The sequence below is a fragment of the Marmota marmota genome, unplaced genomic scaffold (genome assembly GCF_001458135.2).
Source record: "Marmota marmota marmota unplaced genomic scaffold, marMar, whole genome shotgun sequence".
Classification (NCBI taxonomy): domain Eukaryota; kingdom Metazoa; phylum Chordata; class Mammalia; order Rodentia; family Sciuridae; genus Marmota; species Marmota marmota.
Window position 1 is genome coordinate 17,389,551 of NW_026000026.1, and position 7,972 is coordinate 17,397,522.

The window sequence follows — 7,972 nt, forward strand, 5'->3', positions numbered from 1 at the left end:
CTTCCCCTTCTAGTTACCCCCAGAATATCTGAAACTCTTCATTAGTTTTATCATATCTGATATCAAAAGGAGTTTGAGCAAATCTATATTTCTCACTATACTGTGGTTTCTTTCTTTTCTTCATTGGCAGTACTGGAGATTGAATCCAGGGTACTGCACCACTAAGTTGCCCAGTCTGGCCTCAAAACTGAACTAATGATCCTCCTGCCCCAGCCTCCTGAGTTCCTGGGATTATAGGCATGGGCCACCACTGCACTGTGATTGCTTAAAAGTAGATACAGTATCTTATTCATATTTGGATATCTAGATCTTAAAATTATCTTTAGGTATAATAAATATTATTATTAGAATTGAATTGAGATTTTATTTAATGATTCTTCTTCCTTAGAGATTGACAACACCCCTCCCCCTACCGCTAGGTGAGAAATTGACACCCCCCCACCCCCACCCCGCATACACATAATCAACCTGGATGTATCCCTGGGAGGGGGCCTGGGAATGTAGCTTAGCAGTGGAGTGCTTGCCGGGCATTCATGAGGCACTGGATCCTATCTCCAGTAGTCCCCCACTCTGTAAAAGGCACTGGGGTTAGAAGTGAGGGCTGTCTGTGGATGAATTTATGAGGAAGTAGCTTAACAGAAGACATGTCTTCTCTGCTACTTTTTAAAAAAATATTTATTTAGTTGCCAATGGGTATTTATTTATTTATTTATATGTGATGCTGAGAATCAAACCCAGTGCCTCATGCATGCTAGGCACTCACTCTACCACTGAGCCACAATCCCAGCTTCTCCTACTTTGACAGTAACGTTTTGAGAGACGATAGCTATCATCTCTGAATTGTCCTTTAACATAATGCTGAGCACATAGTAGCTGCTCATCAAATATTTCTTCACCAGATTTAATGATACTAATGGCTTTTTAGAGTGTTACTCATAGCTTTACTTTTTCTGTTTTCTTTAAAAAAAAAAAAGTTCTGAATGGTGATGATGGTGGTATTATTCCATTATGGAAAGCATATGTTATGGGGTGGACTCTGCAACCAGACTGTGGATTTGAATCCTGGCTCAGCTACTTAATACCTCTGCTTTCTTTAAGCAAGTTCATTAACCTCGTCCTTCAGTTTAGTCATGTGTGCAATGGGAGCAGTAATAGTATCTATCTTGTGGAATTATAATGATGATTAAGGGAAAAAATGCAATGGTGTTTTCTGCATTTTAGCTTCTTAATTATCATTAACAGAATGTTAAAAAAGTAACATTCAGTATTAAGTTCTTAGAACCTAAGTTCTTTGAGTAGGAGTACTTTCAATATCTGATCACCATCTATCTCAGTGCAGATAAATATAACTATTCTTGTATTAATTAAGAAAGTAACACTTTTGCTTGGGACATTAACAGCAGAGAGGGAACTGAACTAATTAATTTCTACCTTGCTAGCAGTAATGTTTTTTTCTCTTTTGCCCTAGGAAAAGTCTACCCTGTTCCCAGGAGAATAAGATCAAGAGAGAAATAGATTTCCCAAATCGGCTCTCCCTGCAACCAAATGTACTTTATCTTACAGTTTATTTTCAATTATATGTTAAAACTATATTCAGCCTTGCCTCAGGCATCATTTATTGTTGTTTGTTTTCATAGTGTCTCTTCCTTTTCACTTCTAGTATTGACCAAATCATGTTCAAAATAAATACATCAGAGTAAGCAGTCACAGAAAGGTGAGGATAGCATGGTGAAAATTATTCAGCTTATTTGGCAGACAGCTGGTGGGAAAATATTGTTAAGGCTGACAGGGCACTATATTTTTGATGCATTATTTCCATACCTAACAAGAAGGGATACAAAACAGTTACAGATCAAAAAGGAGATATTCTTTGGTACCTATATTATTGATCCCCTTTATTAGATTAGTGGTTATGACATTGAACAGTACCTTCTAATGCAAATGCAATAAACTGCTATTATGTGAAGTTTTTTTTTTAAATATAGGTAATCTTTTTGACCTGGAAATCTGTGATATAATAAGTTAGTGTTTTTAACTCCACTGATACGTAGAAGGAGATGATATTAGCTTCAACTAAATTGGGAGCAATGAAAATGGAAAAGAGATTGATTTAAACATACTTTTTAAAACCACAGTGATTTTTGCTGGGCTCAGTGGCACATGCCTGTAAGCCCAGTGGTTTGGGGGGGGCTGAAGCAGGATGATTTTTGAGTTCAGAGACAGCCTCAGCAATTTAGCAAGGCCCCAAGAATCTCAGTGAGACACTGTCTCTAAATAAAATATCAAAAGGGCTGGGTGTGTAGCTCAGTGGTTAAGTGCCCCTGGGTTCAGTCCCTGGTACCAAAAAAATAAATAAAATAAAACCACAGTGATTTAAAAAAATGTACTAAAGATTATTTCTTCAACTTATATAATATTTATTTATATGAAAATTGGATAAATTTGAAAAGTACAAAGACAAACTGCTGAAGACTCAGAAATACATACACTCCATTTTAAAAATACATGTTTTAGTATTTGAATTCCTTGAATACCATTTCTCTGGGTAGAGGCTAGAAGAGTTCAGTTCTTATCAAAACATCTTGCTTACACCTTGGTAATAGAATATGGCTTAATGGAAAGCAGTCCTCCATAGGAATGTGATAGGGAGGATTTTTGCTGACAAAGGAAGGCTGCCCAAGCCTCTGTTTCCATGTTGTTTTACGTATGTGGGCTTTCTGCAGCTTTTCTTGCCTCTTGGATGGTGGCCAAATTTAGGGTTGGTTATAAATTCCTATCCTTTTTTTCCCTTAACCTTTAAGGATTTATTTTGTATTTTAGAAAATTTCAACACAAAAGTGCAGAGAATAATACAATATTCGTGTGCCTGTCTAAATCAGGTCCAAGTAAGGTCCACATATTGCATTTGCTTGATATAATTCTTCAGTCTCTTTTAATCTGTAATAATTCACTCCCCTTCCTTTTTGTGGACATCATGCCATTTATTACTTGTTGATGAAACTAGATCACTGTTCTTCCCCACATTCTGGATTGTGCTTATCGTATTCTTGCATCATATAACACATTATTCTTTCCCCATCTTACCTGTAAACAGGTAGTTAAATTTTGAAGCATGACTATTTTTATAGTCATTTGCTATTTTTAAAATTCATAGGTTGTACATTGCATACCCTGTTCGCATGAGAATATACATAATACTTGATTGTTCCACTTTGTGTACTATGACCAATTGGTGTGTTTTGTTGGCCTAGCCCTTTACTGTTAGGGTATGCTTTCCCCATTGTTCAGCACAATTCATGGGTGACATTTTGACAATCTGCAGAGTTCCAGGTTTGTCTTTCACCTGATGGTTTGAATTGAACATTCATGGTAATTGTTGTCCAAATAATTTATTTCACTATTACTACATTCTATGAGACTGAGAAACCTGTTTAAAAATGAAATAAAAATTAGTGATTAAAAACCTTTCTTAACTATGAGGAAAGTCTAAGGTGTCTGGAAAATTTGATTATGCAAAGTACTTTTTTCTCTGATTATGCTTACTAAAAAAGGTGTCATTGTGGGGGGAAAATGTTTGAAAGTTGTGTTTAGCTAAATTAAATGCCTCTCTACTTGTTTTCAAATGAGTTGTCTTTAAAAGGTTTCATGGGAACAGATTTGGAATTAGAGTCATGTTTCTGGGTTATTGTGCATTGGTGAAATGTTTTTACCTAAGAAAGGAAAAATAAAGTTCTAAAGTTCCTTCAGTTGAGGTTTATGGATCATGGTAAAGATTTGACTTGAATCTATATAGGTCATTTTATTCTCATTACTCTTGTTATATGCTTTCCCTGTGGCCTTGGGTGGTTTTCTAGTGACTATTAGTGGTAATATTTAACCTTATATAGTATCTCCTATGTATATTGTACTTTGAAATTTGTGTGTGCTAGTTTATTTAATCCTCATGTGTTTGTCATCTTTAATTTAGATGAGGAAACTGAGGTAGGGAGATTAATTGATTTGTCTTGGTCATAGAGCTAATTAATAGCCAGGGCTAGGATTTGAACCCAGACAGTTTTGTAGAAATGTGCTGTAACAGAGGGAGAGAGTAGATGTAGTATCTATACTGTCCTGTTGGCTTTGGAGGATAAGCTTATTTGTATTAACACATACATAAATAATGTATATGAACATGTATTGTTTGGTTGTATGCATACCTAGACAGACACACACACCCCTCTCAAACCTTCTTTGAATCACCTAATTTGACCTTAGAGCAGGAAAAAAAACCAAGAATCATTCACCCTTATGGGTGGGGAGAACCTAGTGATTCAGTGCAGGAAGAAGGGTCCAGAGGAACCTGACAGACAGCTTGGGTTGCAGTCATTTTCACTTAGGGTATCCTCTGAACTTTGGCCCCATTTGCCTTAAAGTTAAAGCTGTTTCTCTCCAAGCAACCACCTACATAGATCTTAGGTACATGATTTTCGAAGCAGAAAGCCTATAGCTAGTATACAATCAGAGATATGGAAAATTGTGCTCTATATTTATAATAAGAATTGTATGCATTCTGCTATCATACATAAATTTAAAAAATGAATAGCAAAAAAAAGAAAAGCCTATAGCTAGTATTTTAGTACCATAAAAACAATTTTTCAAATTCTACAAATTATAATAAATATCAGTCACAAGTCTCTGGTTCTAGATCCAAGATTCAGAATATTCTATAGAGACTGTCTTGGCTCCTAGCTTTATCTCTGCTGTCTCACAAACTGTTAAATGATCCTCTTTCCCCTCTTTTGCCATTCCTTGTTCTGTTTTAACATTAGTAAATGAATTTGTTTCTGTGGGATGTTAATGCAGGTGGGATAGTGAAATTTGAGTGGGAGCGTTCTTTCACAAAGAAGTTACTCCTGTCTGTTTTTGTTTGTTTGTTTGTTTGAATTGTGCTTATTTTGTCTGATAAAAGGTGGGTTAGAAAATGGATAGATTTTCAAGAATCTACATGTTGTATTCAATCTGATGGTTTGAGCAGATGGATGTTACTAATAAGGGCAAGACTTACAGAAAAAGGTGAGGAAGCCTTCTAAAGTCTGATACTGAAGGAGATGAAAATATCTAGTGTTTTTGAGTTTGTTGGAAGTGCCACTGTGTGTACCAGTGGTGAATTTAACAAGAAAAGCTTCACTTGGTTGATTCTTGTAGTGTAGTGTAAGGATTGGCCTAAAGACGACATATTTCTTTATGTTACTAGTTTGTTTATAGATTCAAATATTGTTGCTGTATATAGTTTTGGTAATCATTATTGCAGGGTATGTGACATGTCTTAATAAAGATGTTTGTGCCTTCTGATAGAAGCAGATTTCCTGAATCATCTTCCTGATTTCTGTGGAGCTTTCCTTTTTAGTAAGTTTTGCTTGTGGGAAAAATGAATTTATTTTCCTTGTATATTAAAAAAACTTATTTATTTAGCAAAAGAACTCAATAAAACAAGGAGCATATTACTGTTTTTGCAGAATGATTAATTTTCCAGATTATTTTTTTCCTTGGTATATAGTTTTAGGTACTGGGATCCTAGAACTAGATTTAGAGCAAAATCTTTAGGAAAGGAACTTTAAAGTTTTGTTGTTGTTGTTTTAAGCCTATTTTTTAGCATAGCACTATTCAGGCACTTTGGAGTCAGACACTCCTGTGTGCAAATTTCAGCACTGTAACCTGTAGCCAGCTGAGGTTTGCCTTCCTCAAATGTAAAAGTGGGATAAAAACACCTCAAATAGTTGTTGTGAAGATGGAACAAGTTAATGTATTATATGTATTATGCCACCAAAATGAAGATTCCCCCAAATGGTAACTACAATATACATGTTCTTACTTGTCCTTTCAGAACAATGTTCTAGAAGGCAGAAGATTTTCAACTCAAGGGGAAGCTGAGGCTCAGAAAAGGAAGTCACTAATATTATTTTTATGTTTTTACTATGGAAACCAGTACCAAGAGAGGTGAAATAGCTTTTCTGAAGTCTCCTAGTTGGTACGTCATAAGCCTGGGACTGAGTTTGTGTTCTTGACCATGGCCTCTCAATCTCAGGTGTCTTATTTTTCATAATTCTAACACAAATCAAAGTATTACTTGTCTCGCATGTACCATTAGCTTAACAATTATGCTATCACTTAGAACTGTACTATCCCAATATAGTAGTAGCCATCAGTCACATGTGGCTATTAAGCATTGGAAATGGGGCTAATCTGGGTTGAATTATGCTAGAAGATAAAATAGGAATCATATTTTAGACTTCATACAGAAAAAGCATACAAAATACCTCATTAATAGCTTTTTGTGCAGCTTGTGGGTTGAAATGACAATGTTTTGGGTACATTAGGTTAAATAAAATGTGTTAATAAAATTTTTTAAAAGCCTTTTTTTTTAATAAATCAGTGAAGAAATAGTTCTTTTGTTTTATTGGTAACTGCCCTGCATGTCTTCTCATGTTGCTTGCTGAGTGAGGTAACTAGCTCCTCAGATATCAGATAAGTCATAAAATGAGAGAGACTTGAGAAATTATTTCTATTATTTGATGTAATAGAAATTCAAGATGGATATTATGCTGGGCATATATTAGCACGATTCTAGATGCGTAAATGAAAACAAGCTAAACATGAATTGCATTTGTATGGATTTTTTTGCCTGATGGAATCAATCCCAGTGTAGTGCCAAACTACTACAGGTTGGCCTCTCAAGTCTGGCCTGTATAAGTGGACCTGTGCCTTGGGGCCAGTCCCTTGAGGGGCCAGTCTCAGCCAGAGGAATGGAGTTGATTTTACTGGTTCTTCATGATGTAAAAACTATAGCAGGTATATACATGAAGAAAGCTTAAGATTTCTTTTCACAAATTACTGTTGTTTGCATAAATATATTTTTTATTGACCATCTTTTAAAATTTATTTTTTATTCTCATGGTAGTTTCTTTAGTTTCTTACAAAATAAGCAGTTATGTCATATTAGTTGTAGATGGATACAGTACCTTTATTTATATTTTATGTGGTGTTAAGGATCCAACCCAGTGCCTCACAAGAGCTCTACCACTGATTCACAACCACAGCCCCTTGCTCCTGATTTCTTAGTGAGAGTGCATTTAGCTTTTCACCATGAGATCTGACTTGGTTTCTAGTGGATGTTTATAAGGGTTGATACTACCTGATACTGTATTATGAGGATTGATACCTGATAAAATATCTTAGTTCAGCTTAGACTTTGCAAATTAAGGAGGGTACAGAACACAGAAAGTTCATGGGAGAGTAGGAAATATGTAGGTAACTAAATAATATCTGAGTTAGGGAGGTTAGGAACTGGGTGTATATATCCTAGAGGAGAAGCGGCTAGGATTTTATTATCTCAAAGTATAGGGAGGAGCCATGTGGACAATTAGAAGTTTCCAAATTATCTTTGAAAATGAGAAAGTCTAGTTTTTTCCTTTGATAACTTTTTGTTATTATAAATGCACACAAAATTTAAATTTTAGGTGATTTGTCTCTCCCTATCCTCCCTCTCTCCTTCCCTTCCTTTTCTCTGCTTTCTCTCCCTCCCATTGTAGCAGCAGTTAAAATTACATTTGCTTGCCTGAAGGCATTGCAGACTTTCATTTTCTGAACACTGAGTGAAGGGGCCCTTTCTTTTACCCATGTGCTTATATTGATCTGGAACCCATTCTTGCCCCCTTTCTCTGTGGTCTATAAGGCCCGAGGCTAGGAGCTGTTGATGGAACTGCATGCTGCCCTAGCCCTCAACTGAGCTGACTTCTGTAGCTGGCTTGTGATCAGAAAGCCCCCCATAAATGGTGAACAGTAGAGTGAGCTCCCCAGGCTTTCTATATGTTCACTTCCAGTCGTTGCTTGTCTAGTATGCTTTGGGAATAGATTTCCCCAAACTTTCTTTTTTATTTATTTATTTATTTATATATATATATATATATATATATATATATATATATATATAGCT

The 7,972-nt window shown here is 35.6% G+C and overlaps 1 protein-coding gene across 3 annotated transcripts in view; it reads left to right on the forward strand.

The window, feature by feature from the left end:
- Nucleotides 1–736: 736 nt before the first annotated feature.
- Nucleotides 737–7,972, forward strand: part of Chd6 (chromodomain helicase DNA binding protein 6) — a 166,545-nt gene continuing 159,309 nt past the window's right edge. Inside the window, exon 1 of one of the 3 annotated variants that reach the window (XM_048810933.1) lies at nt 737–1,547. The gene's annotated coding sequence lies outside the window, so the exon portion shown is untranslated. The remainder of the gene's footprint in view (nt 1,548–7,972) is intronic. The other 2 variants (XM_048810932.1, XM_048810934.1) reach the window with 2 other exon arrangements.